The following is a 27,267-nucleotide window of genomic DNA, read 5'->3' as shown; positions in this document are numbered from 1 at the left end:
CTAATTGACTGTAAAAGGCACGTTGAGAAAATCAAGCCATGTCAAGCTAGCAGCATTGTTTAACAATGACACTCAGGTGTAAAGTTGTGTAAAGTAACTAAGTACATTTACTCAAATACTGTACTGTACACTTTTGAGGATTTTTACTTTACTTGAGTATTTCCAATTTACTATACTTTTACTTCTACTCCACTAGTCCACTACATCTCATATCCAAATAGGCCTACTATCACTCCTACATTTATTTGAAAGCTTTAGTTACTGGTTACTTTGTAGATTTTGATTATTATTACAAAACATACATTAACTACTTCAGCCCTATATGTATCTCTACTTTTTGAAAATAGCTGATCTACTCTTCACAAGATTTTTATACATTTGAAAACTTGAAATGGGACATTTGCATAATGAGTACTTTACTTTTGGTATTTTAAGTACATTTCTATGCCAATACGTTTGTACTTTTTGTACTCTAGTACATTTTAAATTCCAGGCTTTTATTTCAAAATGTGAGTACCTTTTTTCCACCGCTGTCCTATCTCACTGGTAGATGTTTTTCTCATGCAGAAGTCCCTCATTTGTCTAAGTCTGTCCCCTTTCATCTGGGGTCCCCCAGAGCTCTGTACTTGGTCCAATGTTATTTGCACTGTATTTGCTCCCAAAGGTGTTTTTTATAATTTGAATTTCTTGCTGTTTTTTTTTCTGTTTTCTGTAAAGCACTTTGAGTGTGAAAAGTACTATACAAATAAAATGTACTTACTTATTTAACTACTCAAGTACTGTATTTAAGCACAATTTGTACGTACTTTCACTTTAGTGGAGTATTTCCATCAGTGTTGATTTCGTCGACTAAAACTATGACGAAGAATGTTTGTCGACTGCGTTTTTTTCACTGACGAAAACTAACATTAAAACTACATTAAAACTAAGCTGTGATGACTATAACTAAGACTAAATTTACTTAGATTTATTTAGATTTAGTTACTTTGTAGATTTAGATTATTCTTTACAAACCATACATTAACCACTTCATCCTTTTCAGCGGCGGATATGACACGTTGTGAGCTTGTAGATCTGCTATTTTCAAAGGATTTCTAAACAATTTGGAAAATTGTGAAATGCGACATTCTGCATAATAATGAGTAATTTTTACTTCAAGGTATATTTTGAAGCCAATATAAAACAGTACATTTTTATCACCAGACTTACTTGTAACAGAGTATTTCTACATTGTGGTAAATGATACTTTCACTTAAGCAAAAGATGTGAATACATCTTCCACAGGTAAACAATATATGTAAAATTACAACTTCCTCAAAATTAAATAATAAATACCTTTATATTTTTTGTATATTGTTTGTGTATCTGGCAAGACATGCTGTGATGACTGCACCCCAGCACCCTGCCATGTATGCTATTTTTACACCACAGCCACTGGCCATGTTATGGTCATAAATGGTATATGGAGTATGGACATATGATAGCGCTTCTTGGACATAAACCATAGCAATGTCAAGGGAAAGGACCTTTAAAGGCCATGCCAACTTTAACTTTCTGCATAGCATGCAATAAACACCTAATATAAAGGCACGCTGAGGCGCTCGAGTCGAACCCATTGCAGAGGAGTTCAGAGTTCCATTCAGGGGTGAGTAAGACTTTATCTGTCCTTCATCAGTCATATCAATGTGCTAGAGATGTTAACTATTCATAGTCATAAATGTTTGCGGGGTGTTAGCTTTCATATCAATGCTTTAGAGCTAAGTGGTCGTATACTTCTGGACATGTTAGCTATTCATTGTTAGCATGCCTCCGTATAATGTGCTACATAGCTACAGACATGACCTGTCTGCACACACACAGAAGAATTAGTGGACACTGACAGCATAATTGATGTTGTATTGTAGTTGTACAGATTGAAACAATTGATTGTGTATTATTTCCTTTATAATTTATAATGATATGGGCTTGGGCCTTATTGGAATTTGCTTTTGTTCATTCATTTCAATTTAGACATTTCAATTATGATTACTTAAATGCTAATTTGTATTGCATGTATTTTTTACATCTAAAATTGTTATTATTTTAAAGTAGCAATATTGTTTGACTTAAGTACAGCTTGACTAGTCTACCCACCTCTGAATGTAACCTTAACTAATTCAAGTGTATTGGAAAGAAAAATAAATCTATCATTGCTTTAATACAGAATGAACACCCACAAAAGAGACACGTGGCTGTACTGACAAAACAAACTAACAAACAAAAATAACAGCAAGCATCAGTTAATTTTATTGTGTGTAATTATATAATGGACTCTTTCAGATGTGGAACTAATAAGAAATGTAAAAATGTCGCTCTTATGAAGTGGTGTGTGGCAAGAATGAACATTAGGATTCTCATAATCTAATTTAATCCATGTTTATTAATTGTATTACATAATTCAACTCATGTTAAAATGTCATCAAAATAAAGTTTTCTTTTTTTTCCTCTCCCCACACTTAAGGGTTGCACACAAGGTTCCACTTCTACTGGTAGAGGGGAAAAGTGAGTGTTCAACACCATCTATTTCAGGGTTTCTCAAAGTGGGTGCGGTGTCACCTTAGGGTGCTGCGACCTCCAGGAGTGCCTCTGAATACTTTGATGATATTTGGAATTCATCAACGTCACTTCAGTTTAATCACACTTATACTTAGTCAAACGGACCTGAGCTGCACTGTACTTGTTGCAACCTTTTTCAGCCTATACTACCAAGTCTCTTCACCATAAATTGCAGATCTACAAGCTCACAACATATGTGAGCTATTTCCAATTTTCAGTAGGCCTACTTTTACTTCTACTCCACTACATCTCAGATGCACATATTGTACTTTTTTACTCCACTACAATTACTTTGTAGATTTTGATTATTATTACAAAACACACACCCACATCAGCCCTATGCATTTTGGCCATTTGAAAATAGCAGATCTACACGCTGTGAGCTTGTAGATCTGCTATTACGTTTCAAAAGATTAAAAAACAGCCAGGACATTCTGCACAATCATTACTTTCTACTTGTTCTACTTTAAGTACATTTTGATGCCAGTACTTTTGTACTTTTACTCAAGTACATTTTGAATTCCAGACTTTTACTTGTAACAGAGTGGATCTGTAATTGTTGATAATCAAGCCATTTAGGCCTGAACGCAAATCTGCCACTTTAGATTTGAACCACTTTAACCATTAGTTAATGCTTTAACTATTAACAAATTGAAATAGCAGATACCGATGTAGATCTGTAATTTTTTTATTTATCGTGAACATTTGTACAAGTATTTGAATATTTTTGACCCGATTCCATAAATGTCTTCTAAATCCTTCTTCTAATTCAGTGGTTCTCAAACGTTTTCATGTCAAGGACCCCCATCTCAAAACATGTTGTTCCATGGACCCCCCAGAAGCAAACATTTGAGTTACAAATGTTCACTTTTAAAAACATAATTATATTCAAAGACTTCAAAAATAGTTCTAGGCCTAAATGTTAACATGCAAATACTTCCTCCACCACCACCATCGATCTGTTTGTCCGTCTACAGAAAAAGGCCGCCACCATGAGTACGGACGCCGAGATGGAGCAGTACGGCAAGGCTGCCATCTACCTCCGTAAGCCAGAGAAGGAGAGGATGGAGGGTCAGAGCAAACCCTTCGATGCCAAGACTGCAGCCTACGTAGCCGACAAGGTGGAGCTGTTTCTCAAGGCTAAGATCCTAAAGAAGGACGGTGCCAAAGTCACCGTGGAAATCCTCGACAACGATGGTAACCCCACCAAGGAGGTATGTATAGTATAGGCCAGGGGTCTTCAACGTTTTCAGGCCAAGGACCCCTTAGCTGGGACCCACACAACTTTATCATAGAGTCCATATAGTTTCATTATTTGACAGCACAATCATTATTGTATTTTGGATTCATGTCAATTTGTGTTTTCAGATATTTAACCACTTGAACTGTCAATACTTAAAAAAAAAACCTGACCTTTCACTCTGTACTTAGTCTGCTCTTTTTCCCCTCCACACCAAAGCGCTTTGCCGAAAATAGCCGATCTACAAGCTCACAACGCCTCGCAGCACGAGGGGTTAGTGCAAGGCGTTGTGAGCTTGTGGATCTGCTATTTTTGGCTAAAGTTCTCAGAATATAGATGCTATAGGGGTTCAAGTGGTTCATATAAAAACGGAGAAAAAGTTTCTATCACACAAAGATTTACATTAACATTGTTATAAACATTTTGAGTGAATGTGTGTGTGTGTGTGTGTGTGTGTGTGTGTGTGTGTGTGTGTGTGTGTGTGTGTGTGTGTGTGTGTGTGTGTGTGTGTGTGTGTGTGTGTGTGTGTGTGTGTCAAGCCTTGGAGCAGTGTGCACCACTCAAAAGAATTATAAAATAAATAAATAAATATCAAAAAGAAAGATGTAGGACATTATTTTAAGAAGGTGACAATAAAAATAGTGACCCAGTACAATTGCAAGACATGTGTTTTTATTTTTTTCAGGAAAGAACTGTGCCTGAGGCTGACGTCACCCCCATGAACCCTCCCAAGTATGACAAGATTGAGGACATGGCCATGATGACCCACCTCACTGAAGCCACCGTCCTGTATAACCTCAAAGAGCGTTATGCAGCATGGATGATCTACGTAAGGTTTCCTACACGCAAGCAAACTCATGGTTCTGAAGTCACCTTGCTCACTGGTTGAGGCCACTTGCAACTTGTGACTGTAATCCCAGCAGAGGTCATCGCCATGCTGACTTGTGGTGGACACTTTCGTCAAAATTTCGTTAAAATTACATTCAGGTAGCCCTGAATGGCCATAACAGGTCCGTAACTCTGAGTGTGCAGGTCCATTTGGTTCCATGAACTTCCATTTGTACAATCTCAGAGTTGTGGGGGGGCCTTGCAAAAAAAAAAAAAAACACTTGTACTAGTGGTATGACAATTATGACAATCGTCAAATCGCAATTATTTGAGGTAATCACAATTATTTTGCATAATCGTCATAATCGTTTACATTTTGAGACATGTTAATATAGTTAGAAACACATTCAAAACTAATGGAAATAGCTGATCTACAAGCTCAGAACGCGTCGCATCGCGACACGTTGTGAGCTTGTAGATCGGCTATTTCCACTATCAATGTTGTTTTTTAAGTATAACATTGTCAATTATGTCAGTACTTTCTTTGTATATTTAGGTTATGTGTCATGATTGCCATGTGCAACTTCAAAGCCTAAAAGCCAAACAGAAATGTAATTGTCAACGACAAAATCACAATTAAATCGTTCATCGCTATTATTGGAGTGACAATTAATCGTCATGTAAAATGTCATAATCGTGACAGCCCTAGGTACAGTATGACACTAGTACAGTACACAGTGTCATACATATTCTGAATAAAACCTGGAGACTTGACGTCTTGTGATCAAAATAAGAGCATTTTAAATGGTGTGTAAAAATAGAAAATCTCAACTTTGCCACGGACACATTTGATGACTCCTGAATCCCAGCTCTGATCAGTTGTCCCAGATAGGAGGCTTGTTGTGTGATGTTAATGTTCTCTCTCTCTTCTCCCCTTTCAGACCTACTCTGGCCTGTTCTGTGCCACTGTGAACCCCTACAAGTGGCTCCCAGTGTACGACCAGGAGGTTGTCAATGCCTACAGGGGCAAGAAGCGTATTGAAGCTCCGCCCCACATCTTCTCTGTCTCTGACAACGCTTACCAGTTCATGCTGATGGGTACGTACTGGTGACAATGTAAAACATATAGAATTATAATGGTTTTGTGCCATATCCAGTGTTGTAGTGCTAAATTTGGAAGTGTGGGCACGCACCGACGCACGCGCGTGCACGCACATTCGTGCACGCGCGCCAATGCGCGTGCTCGCGCGCCAATGTGCACACGCATCGCGTGACGAAATGTGTTCAAAAATATGCTATTTTAATGATTTCAAAAAGGAAAATACACCAGTTTTTCCCCATAATAAAGTGCCATATTTACACATTAAAAACAATAAAACTAGGAGAAAGAAGAATACAAATGTTTTCTAAAAGAAATGTGTTTTTGCAAAGAAACGGTTGGGATTGAAATGATCAGTCTGTAATGTGATGCGCTGCCGCCAGGCACGTGCGCACATACAGCAAAGGGGGCTGGAGCCCTTAACTTTATCAACAGAATTGTCCACCAAAAGGCCCTTCAGCCCATGCCTCTCTAACATTCTGTGCACTCCCTGTCTGTCGCCTAACAAAACGGCCGCAGCGAGATGGCTCGCATGTAGAGCAATAACTTTCAATCGAATGACTTTAAACTTAAAATAGTACAGTGTCCAAATCAAAAGTGACCATAGCAGTCAATGCTAGTTAGTGCAACAAGTTGATATAGACCAGTGGTTCTCACTCAACCAATAATTTGATGACCAGATCATCAGCTAAACCATGCAAAATAGCTGCACAACTGATATTTCCAATTCATTAATCCATTCTCAAATATTCTATTACCATCTGCTGTGTCAATCATGCTCATTTCAGCACGGCAGGCGAGCCTATTTCAACCAATTGCTGGGTCAGAACGACCTGTAATATAATATCAATAGACACGAGATATTTCACAATTCACATGGTTAATGCACGGCGGCATAACAGAACCGTTTTAGGCTTAATATAATAGTTAATATAGGCATTATGTCTTACCTAACCAGCCCTCCAATAAGAATAAGACATGTTTATTTACTCACGTGTAGCACGTAGCACCATGTTGCCGTTGTACAGACAGTGCTGGTATAATACTTGGGTAGATAATCCAAGGTAACAAAAATTCACAACAAACAAACAAACTGCTGCAGGCTACGAACCGCTAAAGGTTTGAAGAAGTAAACACAGACAGTGTAGTTGGTTGGTTGGTTGGTCAGTGAGTCTTATCCCATAGCCCGAAGGGACAGTCAGCTTGCTGGTTGGTGGTTGTCATGGCGATATTACAACCAATCGGTGGACGATCTGCTCTGTACTTGCTGTCTGCGGTACTGTAGGTACTTGATGACACGGACCAGCAGCCAGCCTGCCGGCACGCGCATCACTTGTGCACGCGCGTCAATGCACGTGCACGCGACGTGAGAGAAGTGTGGGCATGCCGTGCCCACTCGTGCCCCCCCCCACTACAACCCTGGCCATATCCATGATTGGTTAATTCAGACACATGGTAACTAACATATTTAAACCCCCCAAGACAGCCTGATGGCTTGTTTACATTGGGGTCCTTTTGTACTCAATTCATAGAGACATGAAATGACAAATGTACACAGGACTATGCAAAAAATAATATTATATATAATAATAATGGTAGGATTGGTTTTGTGGAGCTGCAGTTATTATGAAAACCTCCACCGGCTGTCCCTCCGTCCTGCTCTCCGTCACCTTCACGCCACGCCACGCCACGTCACGTCACGTCACGTCACGTTACGTCACGTCACGTCACGTCACGTCACGTCACGTCACGTCACGTCACGTCACGCCACGTCACGTCACACTTTTTGCCCTACTCTTATCTCCGGCACCGTTGCCCCAATCCATGCCAAACTTTGCACACACACTCCTTGGCTGGCCAACCACAACCTCCGCCCCTGATTTCTCACATTTCCCTTTTCTAGCGCCACCATGGGGTTGCTTTTTTGCCAACAACATTAGTGGACAGTGTCTACTAATGTTGTTGGCAAAAAAGTCCACTGGACACTGCTCCTACAGATGTTGCCTAAAGTGTATACATGCGACCTGCCGGTCGCTTATCTCCCGATTAGGGAGTCTTACTGGTAATTGTGGCTAATAGTTTGCTGTATTTTTTTACAGACAGAGAGAACCAGTCGGTCCTGATCACGTAAGTTTCCCATCTGCTAGAAATAAAAAAGAACGTTGTACACAAATTGACAAACTGCATTTCTCTGAATGTATGCTTTTCTAACCAGTGGAGAATCCGGTGCTGGAAAGACTGTGAACACCAAGCGTGTCATCCAGTACTTTGCAACAGCAGCAAGTAGCAATGCAGGTGGTGAAGGAGGCGGATCTAGCGGTAAAATCAAGGTATATATATACAGGTTTAAACTTTAACAAATAAGTGATTTTGAACATTAAAGCATTTATATTCAATATAGTAATTCAATTTAAAATAAGTCTGTCCACATTTTTGTCTAAAACATTCTAGGGATCCCTGGAGGATCAGATTATTGCAGCCAATCCCTTGCTGGAGGCCTATGGTAATGCCAAGACCATTAGGAATGACAACTCCTCTCGCTTTGTAAGTGTAAACGAATGTCATTTTATGAGGAAAAACCTGCTCTTAATTCCACAGTGTAGAGAGGGATGCAACAAATGTGCTATTCTATCAAACAGGGTAAATTCATCAGAATCCATTTCAACGGAACCGGTAGACTGGCCAGTGCTGATATTGAGACATGTAAGTATGATGTTCACAGATGATAAATGATATATGCCTTCAGTATTACATTTTGAGTGTTAATTATTAGTGTGGTTGCCCCTGCAGTGCAACCTTGTACTTCTCCGACTTTATTCCAACTACCATCATCTCCTAATGGAGCCACGCTCCACAGTTGTGGTGGGACGCACTTGGGCCATACGTCAAATCAACCCGGCTTCATCAGGACACACATGCGTTCATTTTGCTTAGAGATATGTTATATACATATAGTATAACATATCTCTAAGCCAGGGGTCTTCAACGTTTTCAGGCCAGGGACCCCCAAACTGATGGGGAGATGGAGCAGGGACCCCCTACCACCTCGTAGGGTGGAGGGGTCGGGGCTACGACATATTTTTTATTTTAAACATGTACAAGTTACAGCGAGCAGGGTGGGCCGTACCCAGTGTTGGGAAAGTTCACTTTAAAAACGAACTAGTTCAAGTTCAAGTTCAGAACTTCTAAAATGAACTAGTTCATTTTTAGTTCATAATTCCCCATTATGAACTAAAGTTCATGGTTCCCCAAAATGAACTACATAGTTCTTTTTTAGTTCTTTTTTTAACCATATTTCTTTTATACTTTTGGCTATTAAAAAAAAAAAAAAAAAAAAAAGGAAAAAAAATATATAAAGGTCTATATATATATATAAATGTTTAGACGTTGCTGCATGCTATTATTTGTCAAAATTATTGACTCAGCCCATATAGAACCACACACAGCAATAATTTCATCCAACTTAACATTGAGGTGCCCACAATATTTATGTGCCCACTGCCTAGTTCCCAGTCTTCCTGCACCCTTATTGTGAAGGGCTGAATGTAATAACCATATTATTGTCTCATTGTGTGAAATATCATAATATTCAAAACAAATATTTGACTCCAATTGATTCCCCACACAGTATTGACTTGATATAGCAATAAAGAAAATATATATATTACACAGCAGTTGTGGGAAAACTAAGACATTGTTCAAAAAACACAATTCCGATTTTGGTCATTTTGGAAATAGGGCAAAAAATATATTTTTCTTCAATCTACTGTCTTGACACTCTAACCAAAATTGTTCTATAGACCATAATCTACAAATTGGAAGTGAAAGAAACTTTAACACACATTTGAAATGAAAACAAAAAATTACATGTACAAGGAACCCCACTAGAAAAAAACAAAAAATTACATGTACAAGGAACCCCACTAGAAGGCAGACGTTTCTCGTGCACAGCATGTTTCCGCGTTGGTTAAAATAGCTGATCTACAAGCTCACGTTGTCTCGTGGATGCGCCACGTTGTGAGCTTGCAGATCAGCTATTTTCGCCGTGCAACACACATAGGACAAAGTATAGTCAGTCAGGCTTGCGAGACGAGGAGGAGATTTACAGTGCAGCAGCAGAGTGCAGACAGCACCGCATATCAACGACAACGGAGGAACGTTCACGAGGAGCTGCATGCAGTGCCTACTATTGGAGCATGTGAATGAAAAGAGAGACGAGAGGAGCAGAGGACAGACGACCGCGGAGGCGCGGACCGCCGCATGAACGGCCGACGAACGTCGTTCACGGGCGTCAGAATGACCGCGTTCGACAATATCGTTCATCAAGCGAAAACAATTACGTTCAGTTCACGTTCGCCCAAAATATGAACGTGTTCATGAACGATCGTTCTTTGAACGCGTTCGGGTACAACGCTGGCCGTACCACTACCATTTCTAAACATACTACTTATTGAACCAATTTCAATAATATCAACAATCTGTCAATTGCATATTAATCATGTATTCAAGCTATTCGAAATGGACAGAATCATGATTTATTTTTTAACATAAATGTGGAAAAAAAAAAAAACATTTTTAGATTTTTTTTAAGCAATAATTTCTCGGACCCCCTGCAGTACCTCCGCGGACCCCCTAGGGGTCGCGGACCCCCTGTTGAAGACTCCTGCTCTAAGCAAAATACACGCATGCGTGTATTTTATATACATTTATTTGTGAATACATTTTCTCCATTGGCATTGAAAATGTAACTTTTCCCATGGAGATGACTGACATCATAGACCACATGAAACTGTCTATTTATGGGCTTTTCAAGATATGGGCTTAATATTGATGACATCATGGATCTCCCTATATGGGCATAAAAGGGACAAGGAGTGACACAGAGATGTCCATATATGACTATTAGTCAATTAATTTTCCTCATTGCCTTGAATGGGGAAGATTCACATGGTAAGACAAAATTAATAAGCTAATTTGCGTTACGGCAATCACACTTGCAATTTCCAATTGCATCTTTCTAGTCTAGTTGTGGGCTCGCCTGAAAGGCGAGACCAGTATGTTATCTTCATTATTTATAGAGTGAGTTCCGTCGCGTGAGTTCCGTCGCAGACAGTATAAAGGCAGGGCCCTTAGCCAATGAGATGCGGAAAATCTGGGAGTGGTGTTAGCTGGAGTATTGGTTAAGCTTCACATGACAGTTAGCACGCTGCAGAATATAGTACGAGCGGACCCACACTGTTTTGTAGGAACAGTATCTCTAGTTACTAATTACTATTAATATTATTGATGATGACTTATGTACAACCCATACAGATCTGCTGGAGAAGTCCAGAGTAACCTACCAGCTTTCTGCTGAGAGAGGCTACCACATCTTCTTCCAGATGATGACCAACCACAAACCTGACATCATCGGTAAGTGGAATTACTGCCCATCAGTGATGGAAAAAGTAGGCTACTCACCACGTAAAGATGTGATGACACGCCCGGAAATATCATTATGTTACACTAGGTGACGTGGTCTTTTTGCAAACAGTCTGAAAAGGGGGCGGGACCGTATCAGCCTCTGCACAGAGTGACTGCATAGTTAGTAGTGAATGTATACTTTGCTTGTCCGTCGTACGGGGCCACACACACACAAAATAGCCAATTTACAACCAGCTTTGTTGCATGACTCTCATGTCAGTTTTTGTTTACATAAATACAGATCCTTCTCGAAAGATTTGAATATTGTGTAAAAGTAAAACTTTGAAACTTGAAACATTCAGATATTTCTTGAAACTTTCATATATTCTACATACATTGGCCATTCGGTGAATTATTCCAAATCTTTTTTGCTGAAATGTTGAATTTTTATGGCATACAGCTAATGAATATCAAGTCCATATTTCAAAATATTACATTATTACACGAGAGCACTCAAAATAAGGATTTATAATCCCTTATAAATTAAGCACTGACGATGCAGTGATAACATAAATGAGTGAATAAAAACACAATGTCGCCCTGTTTTCATCCGTTTTCAGAGATGTGTCTGATCACAACCAACCCCTACGACTTCCCTCTGATCAGCATGGGTGTGATCACTGTGGCCAGCATTGACGACAAGGTCGAGCTGGAAGCTACTGAAGTCAGTGAAAACAACCTTATCCTTTTATCTTTCTAATGCACTCGCTGTGCTACTGCAGTCAGTGTTTAATGCAGGGGTCTTCAATGTTTTCAGGCCAAGGACCCCTTAGCTGAGAGAGAGATGAAGCAGGGACTCCCACAACATATTGTATAACATTGTGTTGCAGATTACAAATGTTCATAGAATTCTTAGACAGCTTAGACTTGTTTGACAGCAATATCATCAGTTTATGTTGAATTAATGTGTATGTTCAGACACCACTTGTCTTGAACCGTCAATACATACAGTAGTCTGCTCTTCTTTTCCCTCTACAAAAAATGGCCGATCTACAAGATCACAACACCTCGCAGTGTGAGGCGAAGCTTGTAGATCTGCTATTTTTGGGTAATGTTTCTCTCAGAATAGGGATGCTGGTGTTCAAGTGGTTAATGTTAAAAAAACATACTATAACACATTTGGAGGCCCCCCTGTAGTAACTCTGAGGACCCCCTATAGATGTTGAAGACCCCTGATCGAATGCTTAATGTCTATGTTTTGAAATGCATCTCTGCTCATTGACATCAGGAAGCCATTGAAATCCTGGGCTTCACCCCCGAGGAGAGGTCGTACATCTACAAGTTCACCGGTACGGTCATGCATCATGGAGTCATGAAATTCAAGCAGAAGCAGCGCGAGGAACAGGCAGAACCTGACGGCACTGAGGGTGAGCTGCACCTTACTTATGCCATGTATGGCCTACTTGTGCACATGGTGCAAGTTGGCACCTCGACAGAGTGCCGTTCTAGTTTATATTATGATGATTATTATTAGTAGTGATATTCATATTTATCATTATCACAGAAGGTGAGCTTTATCTTTAACTAAGAAATGAAATTTGAAAATGAAAATGAAAATAATTGCTCTTTTCCACATGTATTTTTATTACTTATATTCTAAATTAACTGAGCTAAATATAATTTTCAATATATTTCCATTACTTCATTGTTGATATTATACTGTTTAGACTAACTCTACGGATTTGACGTGTAGACTATCTCTACGCATGTGACTTACCCCCTACTACGTAGTTTAGGATAGGGTTAGTAATGGGGTCGGACCAACGCAACGTCAGCACCGCTTACCTTGCTTAATCTAAGTCGCTCTCTGGATTAAGAGCGTCTGCTAAATGCCTAAATTGTAAATTGTATGAACATTCCAGAGGCTGACAAGATTGCCTACCTGATGGGTCTGAACTCAGCAGAGATGCTTAAAGCATACTGCTACCCCAGAGTGAAAGTGGGAAACGAGTTTGTCACTAAGGGACAGACTGTGCCACAGGTGAGTCATTTACATGATTTCCATGTTCTGATTTCATACACACCTTATATTCCCAACAGAGCATACCACAAGAACTCAAATATCTTCTGCTGTGTCTTAAATCACCCTCTGTAATTACAATTATCCTCCAACATTATTCAAATTAATTTAATGTAATTATTTAATATATGAAGAGCATACAAAACATATCACTCTGCAAAACATGTGCAGTTTCTTGCACCGCTGGACATTATTTTAACAGAATTGTTATACTGGTAAAAGAGAAAATAAAAACAAGAGCCCTACATCCCCTCCCGCTCACTCAGATCAGCTAACACAGGGAAGTTGTCAGAATCCTCGCTAACGGACAGACTCCTCTCCCCTCTGGCTCCCAAACTGTGGAACAAACTCCCCATTGCAGTTAGAACTGAAAACTCACTCCCAATCTCCCACTGTAACCTGAAGACTCACCTCTTCAGGATCCACCTTAGCACGTGTGGCGGAGAGAGTTGCAGCCTCAGCCTTGAAGCTCCCTTTGGAGGGATGTTTAAGATATTGGACTTTCGTGCGGGAGGCCCGGGTTCGAAGCCCGGGTGGGGAGGGCCGATTCACCTCTGTTACTCGTGTGGCACTTGCTCTAGCCTTCACGACCTTGCAAACTTATGCAAAGGCTAATTTAGATAGCTTTGTTATGTAGACAGATGCCAGGTTCATATGTCATGGCATTATATAGTCTGTATCCATGTTCAGATTATCGATGTTTTGAGATTTTACTGTTTAGACTGATTATCGGTCTTGGTTAACCTATGATCCTAGATTACTATTGCTATGCATTTGATGTATAACTCGTGTTGTCCGTGCTTACTGTTAATTGTTCTGGATTAAGAGTGTCCTACATCGTTCTTATTTCCTTAGGTCAACAACTCAGTCAGTGCCTTGGCCAAGTCCATCTATGAGAAGGAGTTCTTGTGGATGGTCATCAGGATCAACGAGCAGCTGGACACCAAGCAGCAGAGAAACTACTACATTGGAGTGCTGGACATCGCCGGTTTTGAAATCTTTGATGTAAGCATGGACTTGTTTTAAATGGGAGACTAATTATTTTTGTCACAATTAGAAGAGACTGCCGAATAATATATATATATATATATATATATATATATATATATATATATATATATATATTTTTTTTTTTCCTTTTTCCTTTTTTTTTCCCATTCACAGTTCAACACGCTGGAGCAACTGTGCATCAACTTCGTCAATGAGAAACTGCAACAGTTTTTCAACCACACCATGTTTGTTCTGGAGCAAGAGGAGTACATGAAGGAGGGAATTCCCTGGGATCTCGTTGACTTCGGCATGGACTTGGCTGTCTGCATTGAGCTCATTGAGAGGGTATACAATTATTATTATATTTGCATGTATTATCTTGGACTTGGCTGTCTGCATTGTGCTCATTGAGGAGGTATACAATTATGTTGGGCTTTAATGCACATGATGTTAATATCATGTTTTTGGTTATGTATTTGTCTCTTTTTGTCTCCTTTACAAAGCCCCTGGGCATCTTCTCCATCCTTGAGGAGCAGTGCATGTTCCCAAAGGCTACGGACAAATCCTTTGCTGAGAAGTTGATTGACCAGCACCTTGGGAAGAACAAGGCATTTGAGAAGCCGAAACCGGCCAAGGGCAAGGGCGAGGCCCACTTCTCCCTGGTCCACTACGCTGGTACTGTGGACTACAGCATCACAGGCTGGCTGGATAAGAACAAGGACCCACTTAACGAATCTGTCATTCAGCTGTACCAGAAGTCTTCAATTAAACTGCTGTCCGTCTTCTATCCTCCTCCTGAGCCTGAACGTAGGTTTATTCATAATAATAATGTGTGGTATTTTTAATTCATATTAATATAATATAATATAATATAATATAATATAATATAATATAATATAATATAATATAATATACAAAGCGCACAGGTCCACTGTGTGACTGTGTGTTTGGGAGGTAGTGGTCTACGGCAACTTCCTGGTAAAAAAAAAAAAAAAAACAAAAAAAAAACAACAACGGAAGAGGAACTACGCAAACTGGTGTAGAGAAGAGTACTTTGTGTATAACTAATGATAACTCAGGATTCTAACATGTATAACTAATGATAACTCATGATTCTGACAAATATAAACAGCTGCGGGCGGAGGAGGAAAAAAGAAGAAGGGTGGAGCTATGCAGACTGTGTCTAGTGCTTTCAGGGTAAGAATATGACTTATTATTAACATTATTATATTATTGAATTCCCTCATGGTTAATATAGTATGTTTTAGAAAGATCTAAATCTCCAAAGTAAGCAGTATCTAAAGAGTTCAAATAATTGTAGTGAAGGATATTAAATAACTCATTTGCTGCCAAAAACGTTTTTATACGTTTTTGGGTACCCAGCTGTTGCCCAGCTGTTGGCCACTGGGGGGCACTGTTCACTAATATATGAGACAGCAATGTGTTCACTGCTCTCTGGGCAGCCTGTGATGCTGATAAAAAAAACTATAAAAACATAATTCATGTAATCAGCTTTCTGCACACCTTCTTCAAGATGGCCGCCAAAATGGCCACCATCCACATGCTGTAATTGTTTGTGTGTGTTAATCTAAAAATAGATTTTTCTTGGGGTTGATTATATTTTTCTGCCAACTTCAAGGGGGCAATGGACATCTTCTAAGAGCTTTTTTTTCTTTTTTCTTTTTGTCAAAAAATGTTAAATTTTTTATCTATTTTCATTTAAAGTTTTTGTAAAAATCCTGAAATTTATTAGATAGATTTTTTTTAACCCTTGGCAGGCAATGTGTTTGTATCACTTTGTACTAATAAGTTACTGTAATCCTAAATAAATTGTCTCTTTTATGTCTCAATAGGCAAACTTGGCGTTGCTGATGACCAACTTGCATCGCACGCATCCTCACTTTGTGCGTTGCCTGATTCCCAACGAGACCAAGACTCCAGGTAAACACACGCACGCACGCACGCACGCCAGGGTTTCCGCTAGGCATTTTTGGGCCGTCCACCTTGGCCGGCAGGATTTTATTTTACCGGCCAATCAATTAATTTATCGGCCATATTATAATGAACGTCATATGCGTGTTTGCAGATGAGATACTGTATGTGCAATGTGCACAGTGCACCCAACTGATAATTACACCATTTTAAGTGAGCGCTGGGCTCATCTTTATCACAGATGCAATCTGTTCCTGAGTTAACTAAATAATAACTATCTACTTATGCAGAGGTATCGCTTGCCAAAAAAAAAAAAAAAAGTGAATAAAAGTGGGCGCAATACAAGCGAACTGTTTGCGCGCCCTGCCACACAGTGGCCTAAACATTAATACTTTAATAGTATATGATTTTGGCTTCATGTCTCATTAAACCTTAATAAATTATGCAAACATACAACCTTTGTTTTGTTTTGTTAATGTTATGATGGCGCAAGGAAGGTTGACTTACCTGCCTCTGCTTTGACCACCGCAATTATGGCACCATCCATGCGATCAGAAAGTCATGTGCGTGCTTGCTGCTTGTATATCCATTTGATTCCCCAGAGTTTGGGTCCCTTTTTTATGATCGTCTACTGGGTCAAGCTTGGTCCAGATAACCTTGGTTTGGCTCGGAAGAACCCCAGTTCTGTTCTGATCATAACACGAACCCCACGCTGTAGCGCTGATTGTACAAGCTGCTGGAATTATCAGCTGTGAAACTTGATGTGTGCTTCTCCGTATGGCCGCCACAGGCCGCGTGCATATCTTCACGTCCCACTGACAGTAGTTACATTATTAAGTAAACATGTGTCTGCGCATGCGCACTAAGACTCTCATTCAACATATTCTCACCTTTAAAGCGTCATACAACCGACGCCTTGTCCAGTACTGTACTGTGCCGGATGAGGGGACGCTTTGGCTAAGCCTACTGTGTCAAGGGTTGGACGAATTGGGTATGGCCAGTGGTCTAAGAAGAAAGAAAAAAAAGTAGTTCCCGAAGCGAGATTCGATATCGCTATGAAGGGTTTACCAGCCACCCGACGCTACCGTTCACGCCACTATAAACGACAGAGCCGCACCGTCGTTTATAGCGAGTTGGGAATGCGTCGGAAGGGTGAAGCAGAGGGGGTGAGAATGAGCTGCATTTAATGCTACATTGGCCAGTGTGTAACTATTTTCTCTTAATAATAATTAACCATTGTGTAACCATATGTATTCTAATGTAGTATTATTTTCATCTTTACAGGCCTGATGGAGAACTTCCTGGTTATCCACCAGCTGAGGTGTAACGGTGTCTTGGAGGGCATCAGGATCTGCAGAAAGGGTTTCCCCAGCAGAATCCCATACGCTGACTTCAAGCAGAGGTATCAATTCCTTTTTTTTCCCAGCAGCTTCTAAATACAGACCTATTAACGCAAAATTCCTCACTTTTACAAACTGAACATCAGCGCAAAATGACCGTGAATCTTTACAAATCAGGTACAAAGTACTGAATGCCAGCGCATGTCCTGATGGCGCGTTTATGGACAACAAGAAAGCCTCAGAGAAGCTGCTTGGGTCCATTGATGTGCCCGTTGATGAGTACAAGTTTGGACACACCAAGGTAAACACACTGTGAACCTGGTTTAACATTATCCAGAGAGGATTAAAAGTTGTTTAGTTATATTGATTGTAACATTGTGTTCAGGTTGTTTAGTTCCAGTGTTTGTAACATATTGTATCAGTTGTTCTTCAGTTGTTTAGTTCCAGTGTTTGTAACATATTGTATCCAGTTGTTCTTCAGTTGTTTAGTTCCAGTGTTTGTAGCATTGTATTCAGTAGATGTTTTGGTTGTTTAGTTACAGTGTTTGTAACATTGTATTCAGTAGATGTTACGGTAGTTTAGTTACAGTGTTTGTAACATTGTATTCGGCAAATATTACGGTTGTTTAGTTACAGTGTTTGTAACATTGTATTCAGTAGGTGTTACGGTTGTTTGGTTACTGTGTTTCTGACATTGTATCAAGGTGTTTAGTTCCAGTGTTTGTAACATTGTGTTCAGGTGTTCTTCAAAGCTGGTCTGCTGGGTGTCCTTGAGGAGATGCGAGATGAGAAGCTGTTTTCTCTGGTCACAATGACTCAGGCTCTCGCACGAGGTTACCTCATGAGGAAGCAGTTTGTTAAGATGATGGCAACGAGGTACTTTGAAAACATCCTTTATTCAATATTTAGTGTCATTTGTAACACTTACTGTTCAATACGATTTTGTTAACATCAAACCACTATAAGAACAGCGCACTTCTTCTATCACTGTCCACAATCATGACACACTTCGACCGTTTTCCCCACAGAGAGGCCGTTTTCACCATCCAATACAACATCCGGTCGTTCATGAACGTCAAAACCTGGCCATGGATGAAGGTCTACTACAAGATCAAGCCTCTCCTGCAGAGCGCTGAGATGGAGAAAGAACTATCAAACATGAAGGAGAACTACGAGAAGATGACCACTGACCTGGCCGCTGCCCTGGCCAAAAAGAAGGAGCTGGAAGAGAAACTGGTGGCGATTACCCAGGAGAGGAACAACCTCCAGACATCAGCTGCATCAGTGAGTTGTTTTGTTCTCTGCAAAAATCAGGATTGTTCTCCACGGAATCAATATTTGTTCTCTTCAGATTCCTGAGGGGACTAATTTAACAATTACTTTCCTCAGATCGCAAAGCTGTGCTTGTTGACACCATGCTCTCTAAGGCCGCGTTCAGACATTAGAGGCACAAGCCTCTAGCCTGCCCTTGGGGGATAAGGGTTGAGGGCAGCGTTCAATTCCTTCCATATGGCCGCCTCTAGCTTGTCTTGGCTTAAACTAAGCAAGCTTGCCTTAAAGGGCCATGAAACACAAAATCACTTTTTCTATAAATATATATTATATCAATGAGTCACTTGTGATAGGGAGTAGTGATATGGTTCATTTTGTCCATATGCTTGTGGATTCAGAGCTTTCTGTGTTCTTCCAGTTTCAGGGTAGAGAAGAAATATTTCGCGCCACTCATTAAATATTTGCTCACCGCGTACCATTAGTTCGGCGTGACGCGGCTTATCTAATTAATACTAGTAAGACACCCAAGGGTGGAATGCGACCTCAGGGTGACATGCAACCTCGCCCTAAAGGGCGAGGTCGCGCCAATTCTTGACAATCTGGCCAACCACAGCGTTTCTCTGACGATTCTAGTTGTTGTCATTCTGGGGGGAGTTTGTTCATGTTTTTGTGAGGGTATCAACCCTAGGAGCTCAGCACACTCACAGAATCATGGCACACTCACAGAATCAATGTTATGCCCATACATGGAGTTCCTTGACTATGTTATGTCAAAACATGCCCATATGTGGACATTACCAAATATGGGCATTTCCAGATATGTCCTTAATATTGATAACATTGGGACAGGGATCTCCATATATGGGCATGAAACATATGTTAATTAGTAAAGCCAAGCTTAGGTTTGATGCCTTGGGATTTCTATATTTGGACATAAGTGTGTACCCAATAGGTCATCATCTGGAAAGGTAGGGTGTAAATCAGAGTAAAGCAGGCTTTTGAGCTAGTTAGGGCCAGAGATTGATGACATCAGAAATCCCCATATATGGGCATAAAGGGATTTTGCTTTTGGGAATGCCCATCTATGGCATTTTTATTTTATTTTATCCTTTATTAATAAAAATACATGTATGTATCCATATACATATGGAGTTCAATATTGATGTTTTTGGAGAAGGTATGTTGTAAATGTATGCTACTTAGTAAGGGGCCTCGGGTTAGATACTCTTTGTATGGCCTCTGGAGGTCCTTGGCGTCGGTTAGTAGTATGCCCAGCACATAAGATGTGGGACGTCACAAAGCCTGCGGCCATGTATCATTTTCCATCAGGCCTGTTGGTTTTCACGCTCCAGTACGGCGTTCATGCGCTGCAAGTCAATGGCAGACTTGGCAGTCAGACAGACAGCCATTGACTCCGGCCTAACAATGGCTACTTTCTATGACGGTAGTCCCATATGACATGATGGACTGGACTATCTCCATATATAGTGTTATCCACATTTCGTGTAGCTGCCCTGTACAGGAAGTGATGTCACAACTCGCTGACATCACACTGACATCACAGAGGCTTCGGAAGGACGGTCACGAGGATACGGAAGGAAGGAAGGAAGGACACTCAAGCGACACGATTCTTCAGAGTATATGCGACCTTCGGTCGCAATTAATGTTTGCTTTAGATTTGTATCAATGGGGGGCGTGGTTTCACTGTAGGCTGCTTACAGCCAGAGAGCAGAGCAGGGACTCCGTCAACAGACCGCTCACTAAATACACTGTTGTGCCTGCGGCTGCTGTCTCGACCGTGGTCCGTGGGGCAGGGCTGTTGCTGTTCGACTCAGTGGTGGAAAGTAACACTTGTTACATGTTGGAAGTATATTAATACTGCAATGTAGAAACACTCTGTTACAAGTAAACGTCCAGGATTCAAAATGTACTGGTAAATGTAAAAAATAGCCGATCTACAAGCTCACAACGCGTCGCGAAAGCGGCGCGGCTATTTTTCGTTTGTGTGCGTGTGCGCACTGTCACCACACACAAACACGTGTCACACGCACGCACACACACACACACACACACACACACACACTACACAGTCACAAAATAGCCGACAGCGTAGCGTAGCATCCATTGCATCAGCCTCCGGCTGTCCCCACGGATAATCCACTCCACACACAGAGCTGAGAGCACGGCTGGAAAACGTTAAAAAACCATGGATAAAAGCTCAGACAGCACATTTTTCCTGGTTATAGTGGAGTTGCCGAAACTTTATACTTTTTACACCTCCAATGGCTGTTTTTAAATTTTGTTTCCGAAATGCAAATGCAACAAGTGCAGACGCCGGACGGCCCGGACAGCTTCTCTTTGATAGAACACAATAATTTGCGCATTACTCCGCCCCTCCCCCCACAGCAGCAGATAACCACGCCTACATTTCAGATTTCTTTTCATGTTTTGAAATCCCATAAAACTAATTAAGAGGCGGGGTTTCATGCTCCTTTAAGCCAAGAGGCATGCAAGAGAATTCCATGCTAGAGGCAGCCATAGGGAATGAATTGGACAAAGCTTTCTCCTCTGCCTCCCCAAGGGCGAGCTAGAGGCTTGTGCATCTAATGTCTGTCGGAGGCCTACCCCTAAAACGGGCAACTGCAAAAGTATATCTCTACCAGAAAAAATGCTGACGTGTTTCCTCCCTCGTGTATTTTCTTTTTTCACTTTTTTCGTTGACCACAAGGGAGACGAGGCTCTGAACGATGCAGAGGAGAGGTGCGAGGGTCTTATTAAAAGTAAGATCCAGTTGGAGGCAAAGCTCAAAGAGACAACGGAGAGACTGGAGGACGAGGAGGAGATGAACGCTGAGCTGACTGCCAAAAAGCGGAAGCTGGAGGATGAATGCTCTGAGCTCAAGAAGGACATCGATGACCTGGAGCTCACCTTGGCTAAAGTGGAGAAGGAGAAACACGCCACTGAAAACAAGGTACAACATTATACATTCAAGCTGTAAAGTTATAGAACAATGATGATCCATTCACCATTATACACTCTGGCTGTCTTATCAAGCTATAGAACAACAACAAATCATTCCTTCATGTTATTTAGGTGAAGAACCTGACCGAGGAGATGGCCTCTCAGGATGAAGGTCTTGCTAAGCTGACCAAGGAGAAGAAGGCACTCCAAGAGGCCCATCAGCAGACCCTGGATGACCTGCAGGCAGAGGAAGACAAAGTCAACACTCTGACCAAGGCCAAGACCAAGCTGGAGCAGCAAGTTGACGACGTGAGTTCATCAAGTCAATTGGACATTTTTAACGTATACGGTTTACTACGTTTATTGTTGTAACTGAATAATGAGACAAATATATTGTTGTGCAGTTGGAGGGTTCTCTGGAGCAAGAAAAGAAGCTCCGCATGGACCTGGAGAGAACCAAGAGAAAGCTTGAAGGTGATCTGAAACTGGCCCAGGAGAACATCATGGATCTGGAGAACGACAAGCAGCAGTCTGACGAGAAGCTAAAGAAGTAACGTGGACCAACACTATGAATAATTAATAATAATAATTCATATTGATAATATTATGAAATGCCATGGAGAAGAAAAAAAAACATCCGTTAAAATATGCTGTTCTGTAATCCACAGGAAGGACTTTGAAGTCAGCCAGCTTCTGAGTAAGATTGAGGACGAACAGTCATTGGGGGCTCAGCTGCAGAAGAAGATCAAAGAACTCCAGGTATTTATTTTTCTTCTTCTTCTTTAAATCACAATGATAAGTGTAAACTAGAAAATGTTGATCCTTCGAAACAGGTTCGCTTCAAACAAAAAAAAAATCTATGAATCGCAAGGTCGCAGGCAGTGCTCTCTTTGACGTTACTGATGCAATTGGACGCTGCATGCGTGATTTGAAGCATTTTGTTCCAAAACTGTGTTATGCAAAAGTTGACCCGCTGGTGGCGCTATAACAGGCCAATGTGAGAAGGGTGGCATCTGTTCATTGTGTGTGAATGTGCGTGCAAGATTTCACGCACATCGCAGGCTGTGTTCATGATTTGAGGTGTTTTTGTCCACTTTATCGCTGCTTGCAGCTATATTATTATTATTATAAAGAAAATGTGCACTTCATAGGCATGTTAGATAAAGGTCCTTAGATTGTGTGTAGAATGTTTTAGGCGATTTAATTTGCTCATAAAACCGCAATATTCATTGAATTATTTAAAAAATATATATATTTAACGTACAAACTTCTCACCCCAGAGCCTGTGTAGATATAGGTCAAAATTTTCATATAATTCAAAATGGTGGGAGATCTAAAGGTCAAAGGTCAAAAACCAGAGTGTCAAAGTCGTTCGGCTTGAGGAGACGCATATGTGTGTCCAAATTTCATGGCTGTGCGTCAAACAGAGCTATACCTGTTCAAAGTTTGCACTTTCAAAGGCTTCCTACAGTGCCACCCTTTGGCCGATTGCTGTAAAAAGTAATAGCACATGTCGCCACAGTAAGCTGAACACATTGATGTTTGAAAATCGATTTTCGATGTAAGTATGTAGGAGTAGAATGGTGCCAAAGTTTTGAGGAGAACTTGATATGACTGACTGACAATGAGGATACCATACCGGTACGTGTGCTCGCTTTCAGCGAGCCCATAATTAGGAATTTAATATACGTCCATTCATTTATAAAGGCTCGTATTGAAGAACTGGAGGAGGAGATCGAGGCGGAGCGGGCCGCTCGTGCCAAGGTGGAGAAGCAGAGAGCCGACCTCTCCAGGGAACTGGAGGAGATCAGCGAGAGGCTGGAGGAGGCCGGCGGAGCCACCGCCGCTCAGATCGAGATGAACAAGAAGCGCGAGGCTGAGTTCCAGAAGCTGCGTCGTGACCTTGAAGAGTCCACGCTGCAGCACGAGGCCACCGCCTCCGCTCTCCGTAAGAAGCAGGCGGACAGCGTGGCGGAGCTTGGCGAGCAGATCGACAACCTCCAGAGAGTCAAGCAGAAACTTGAGAAGGAGAAGAGTGAATACAAGATGGAGATCGATGACCTTTCCAGCAACATGGAGGCCGTCGCTAAAGCAAAGGTACGAAGGAATGCCTGTCTATCGTATCATTCTTGAGATAACACTTTTTACATTTTCATTTCACCTTTGATTATTCAGAAAGGTCAATCAAGGGCAATGACGCCCCTGATTACAGTAAACAGGGCTTCACCATCCTAAATGTAAATTTCTTAACCACTTAAATCCCAGCATCCATATTGTGGGATTGCGTCGAGTGGCATTACTGTTCAAACCAAAGTAAGGAGCCAATCAAGAAAGAAACGATGATTGAGTATGTCCAACGTTCATTTCCAGGGAAATCTTGAGAAGATGTGCCGCACCCTTGAGGACCAACTTAGTGAAATCAAGGCCAAGAGTGATGAGAACGTTCGCCAGATCAATGATGTTGGAGCTCAGAGAGCGAGACTGTTGACAGAGAACGGTAAATGTCCATTTTAAAAGTCTACTTTGTCCACATGGTTTGTCGATGGTACTCGAGCAAATTATTAGACATAATGCTTTGATCAACAGTTGTTCTGAGGCTGAGATTTCTTTGAAATGTTTGAAACATATAATTCAAATTTCCAAATAGGTGAGTTTGCTCGTCAACTTGAGGAGAAGGAAGCACTCGTCTCTCAGCTCACCAGAGGCAAGCAGGCCTTCACCCAGCAGATTGAGGAGTTGAAGAGACTCATTGAAGAGGAGGTTAAGGTAAGGAGCAATTGTTGTAATTTAATTTATTTTGTTGTCTAGTTTTTTATCTGTAATTTCGTACAGCTGACATCATTTTGGCCATTTTCCTTTTGACAGGCAAAGAATGCCCTTGCCCATGCTGTGCAATCAGCCCGCCATGACTGTGACCTCCTGAGGGAACAGTTTGAGGAAGAACAGGAAGCCAAGGCAGAGCTGCAGCGTGGAATGTCCAAGGCCAACGCTGAGGTGTGTCAGTGGAGGAGCAAGTATGAGACCGATGCTGTCCAACGCACTGAGGAGCTGGAGGAGGCCAAGTAAGTGATCAGTGTTCTTTATCACACCGTCAGGTACCAGCACTCACTATACAACACATTGCTCATAAAATGTTATTCCATTCGACGCTGATCAACAGGAAGAAGTTGGCCCAGCGTCTTCAGGAGGCAGAGGAGCAAATCGAGGCTGTGAATTCCAAGTGCGCCTCTCTGGAGAAGACCAAGCAGAGACTCCAGGGTGAAGTGGAAGACCTCATGATTGATGTGGAGAGGGCCAACGGTTTAGCCGCCAACCTCGACAAGAAACAGAGGAACTTCGATAAGGTGCTTTGACATTCATTAGTTTAAAACCCAAATAATGCTTGCCTCCTTAAAGTGGAGTAAATGACACGTCATTACAAATGCTGCGCAGGTCCTTGCAGAATGGAAGCAGAAAAATGAAGAGGGTATAGCAGAGTTGGAAGGGGCTCAGAAAGAGGCTCGTTCTCTCGGCACTGAGCTGTTCAAGATGAAGAACTCATATGAAGAGTCTCTGGACCAACTGGAGACCATGAAGCGTGAAAACAAGAACCTGCAACGTAGGTTTTCTCTACTAATTCTTTTTAAATAACAGTTAAAAAACACATCAAATGTGGATCAGGCTACAACTATATTCAGAGGAAAATTCAAAATTGTTGCTGATTGGAAGGTTCCTCATTCATTATTTTTCAGAGGAGATCTCAGACCTGACTGAACAGATCGGCGAGACTGGAAAGAGCATCCATGAGCTGGAGAAGTCCAAGAAACAGGTGGAGACAGAGAAGTCAGAGATCCAGACAGCCCTAGAGGAAGCTGAGGTAAAACACAATTGTCTATATTTTATGTTTCTTTCAACATGGTTTATATTCCAACAGCGTAGCAGTATTTGATCAATGTTACATTAAAAGGTCCCACAACACTTTGATTCTGTGTTAACTTTCAGGGTACTCTGGAGCACGAGGAGTCCAAGATTCTTCGTGTGCAGCTGGAGCTCAACCAGATCAAGGGCGAGGTGGACAGGAAGCTGGCGGAGAAGGACGAGGAGACGGAGCAGATCAAGAGGAACAGCCAGAGGGTGATTGACTCCATGCAGAGCACTCTGGACTCTGAGGTCAGGAGCAGGAACGACGCCCTGAGGGTCAAGAAGAAGATGGAGGGAGACCTGAACGAGATGGAGGTTCAACTGAGCCACGCCAACCGCCAGGCTGCCGAGGCCCAGAAGCAGCTGAGGATCGTCCAGGGACAGCTCAAGGTGCAAAACAGTAATAGGACAAACAATGTTCAAACAATGGAACTGCTCTTGAACGAGTGACATTTTGATGTTTCTCTTAACGTAACCACGTCAAATTTGATTTATTTCAGGAAGCCCAACTGCACCTTGACGACGCTGTCAGAGCTCAGGAAGACGTGAAGGAGCAAGGCGCCATGGTGGAGCGTAGGAACGGCCTCATGGTGGCTGAGATCGAGGAGCTGAGAGTGGCTCTGGAACAGACGGAGAGAGGCCGCAAATTGGCTGAGCAAGAACTGGTGGACGCTACTGAGCGCGCTGGACTGTTGCACTCTCAGGTGCGCAAGTCAGTAGAAAATGTTCAGGGTTCAGAATTAAACTAGTTTTTCATCACGCTTACTCACACTGTTCAACTGAATCTTCATTTTAGAACACAAGCCTGTTGAACACCAAGAAGAAGCTGGAAGCAGACCTGCTCCAGGTCCAAGGTGAAGTGGACGACAGCGTTCAAGAAGCAAGGAATGCTGAGGAGAAGGCCAAGAAAGCCATCACTGATGTAAGTTAGGATGCCTTACCCTTATCTATTCGATATCCTCATGTCATGCTTCAAATTGACATACAATACGATGCATGACTCTCCAGGCTGCCATGATGGCCGAGGAGCTGAAGAAAGAACAGGACACCAGTGCTCACCTGGAGAGGATGAAGAAGAACCTAGAGGTCACTGTCAAGGACCTGCAGCACCGCCTGGACGAGGCTGAGAACCTGGCCATGAAGGGAGGCAAGAAGCAGCTCCAGAAACTGGAGGGCAGGGTAAGGTGTATGGTTGACTTCAACACAGCTTATTGTCTTAGACCATGAAATAAGAAGAAATAAGAAGAAATAACCTCATAATGTATTATTCAACCATGAAGGTGCGTGAGCTGGAGGCAGAGGTTGACGCTGCACAGAGGGGTGGAACGGACGCCATTAAAGGTGTGCGCAAGTACGAGAGGAGAGTGAAGGAGCTGACATACCAGGTACTGTTACACCATGTTCACTTTAATGACCATCATCGTGCAAAAAATGACAAAATGAATAGATTGGACGTACAACTAACGTTATGAATTCACTCTCACTTAAGACTGAAGAGGACAAGAAGAATCTCGGCAGGCTTCAGGATCTGGTGGACAAGCTGCAGCTGAAGGTGAAGGGATACAAGAGGCAGGCCGAGGAAGCGGTAAGATTAACACAATAACTGCCATGGTTTTTCAGTAATTTA

The 27,267-nt window shown here is 41.6% G+C and overlaps 1 pseudogene across 1 annotated transcript; it reads left to right on the top strand.

The window, feature by feature from the left end:
- The first annotated feature begins 3,587 nt into the window (after positions 1 to 3,587).
- Positions 3,588 to 25,914, top strand: LOC308286592 (myosin heavy chain, fast skeletal muscle-like; annotated as a pseudogene). The gene is made up of 32 exons: positions 3,588 to 3,809; positions 4,521 to 4,664; positions 5,605 to 5,761; positions 7,862 to 7,889; positions 7,978 to 8,092; positions 8,214 to 8,306; positions 8,402 to 8,465; positions 11,076 to 11,174; positions 11,786 to 11,889; positions 12,454 to 12,592; positions 13,088 to 13,206; positions 14,101 to 14,250; positions 14,410 to 14,580; positions 14,739 to 15,042; positions 15,368 to 15,432; positions 16,089 to 16,176; positions 17,452 to 17,569; positions 17,685 to 17,808; positions 18,247 to 18,383; positions 18,536 to 18,791; positions 21,508 to 21,750; positions 21,873 to 22,049; positions 22,145 to 22,290; positions 22,409 to 22,499; positions 23,448 to 23,837; positions 24,111 to 24,237; positions 24,388 to 24,506; positions 24,606 to 24,802; positions 24,901 to 25,084; positions 25,173 to 25,338; positions 25,472 to 25,596; positions 25,722 to 25,914. The product of its transcript is annotated as a myosin heavy chain, fast skeletal muscle-like (transcript).
- Positions 25,915 to 27,267: the final 1,353 nt, after the last annotated feature.

Source organism: Nannobrachium achirus (genome assembly GCF_963921795.1).
Source record: "Nannobrachium achirus genome assembly, chromosome: 6".
NCBI lineage: Eukaryota > Metazoa > Chordata > Actinopteri > Myctophiformes > Myctophidae > Nannobrachium > Nannobrachium achirus.
This window is presented reverse-complemented; position numbering and strand designations above follow the sequence as displayed.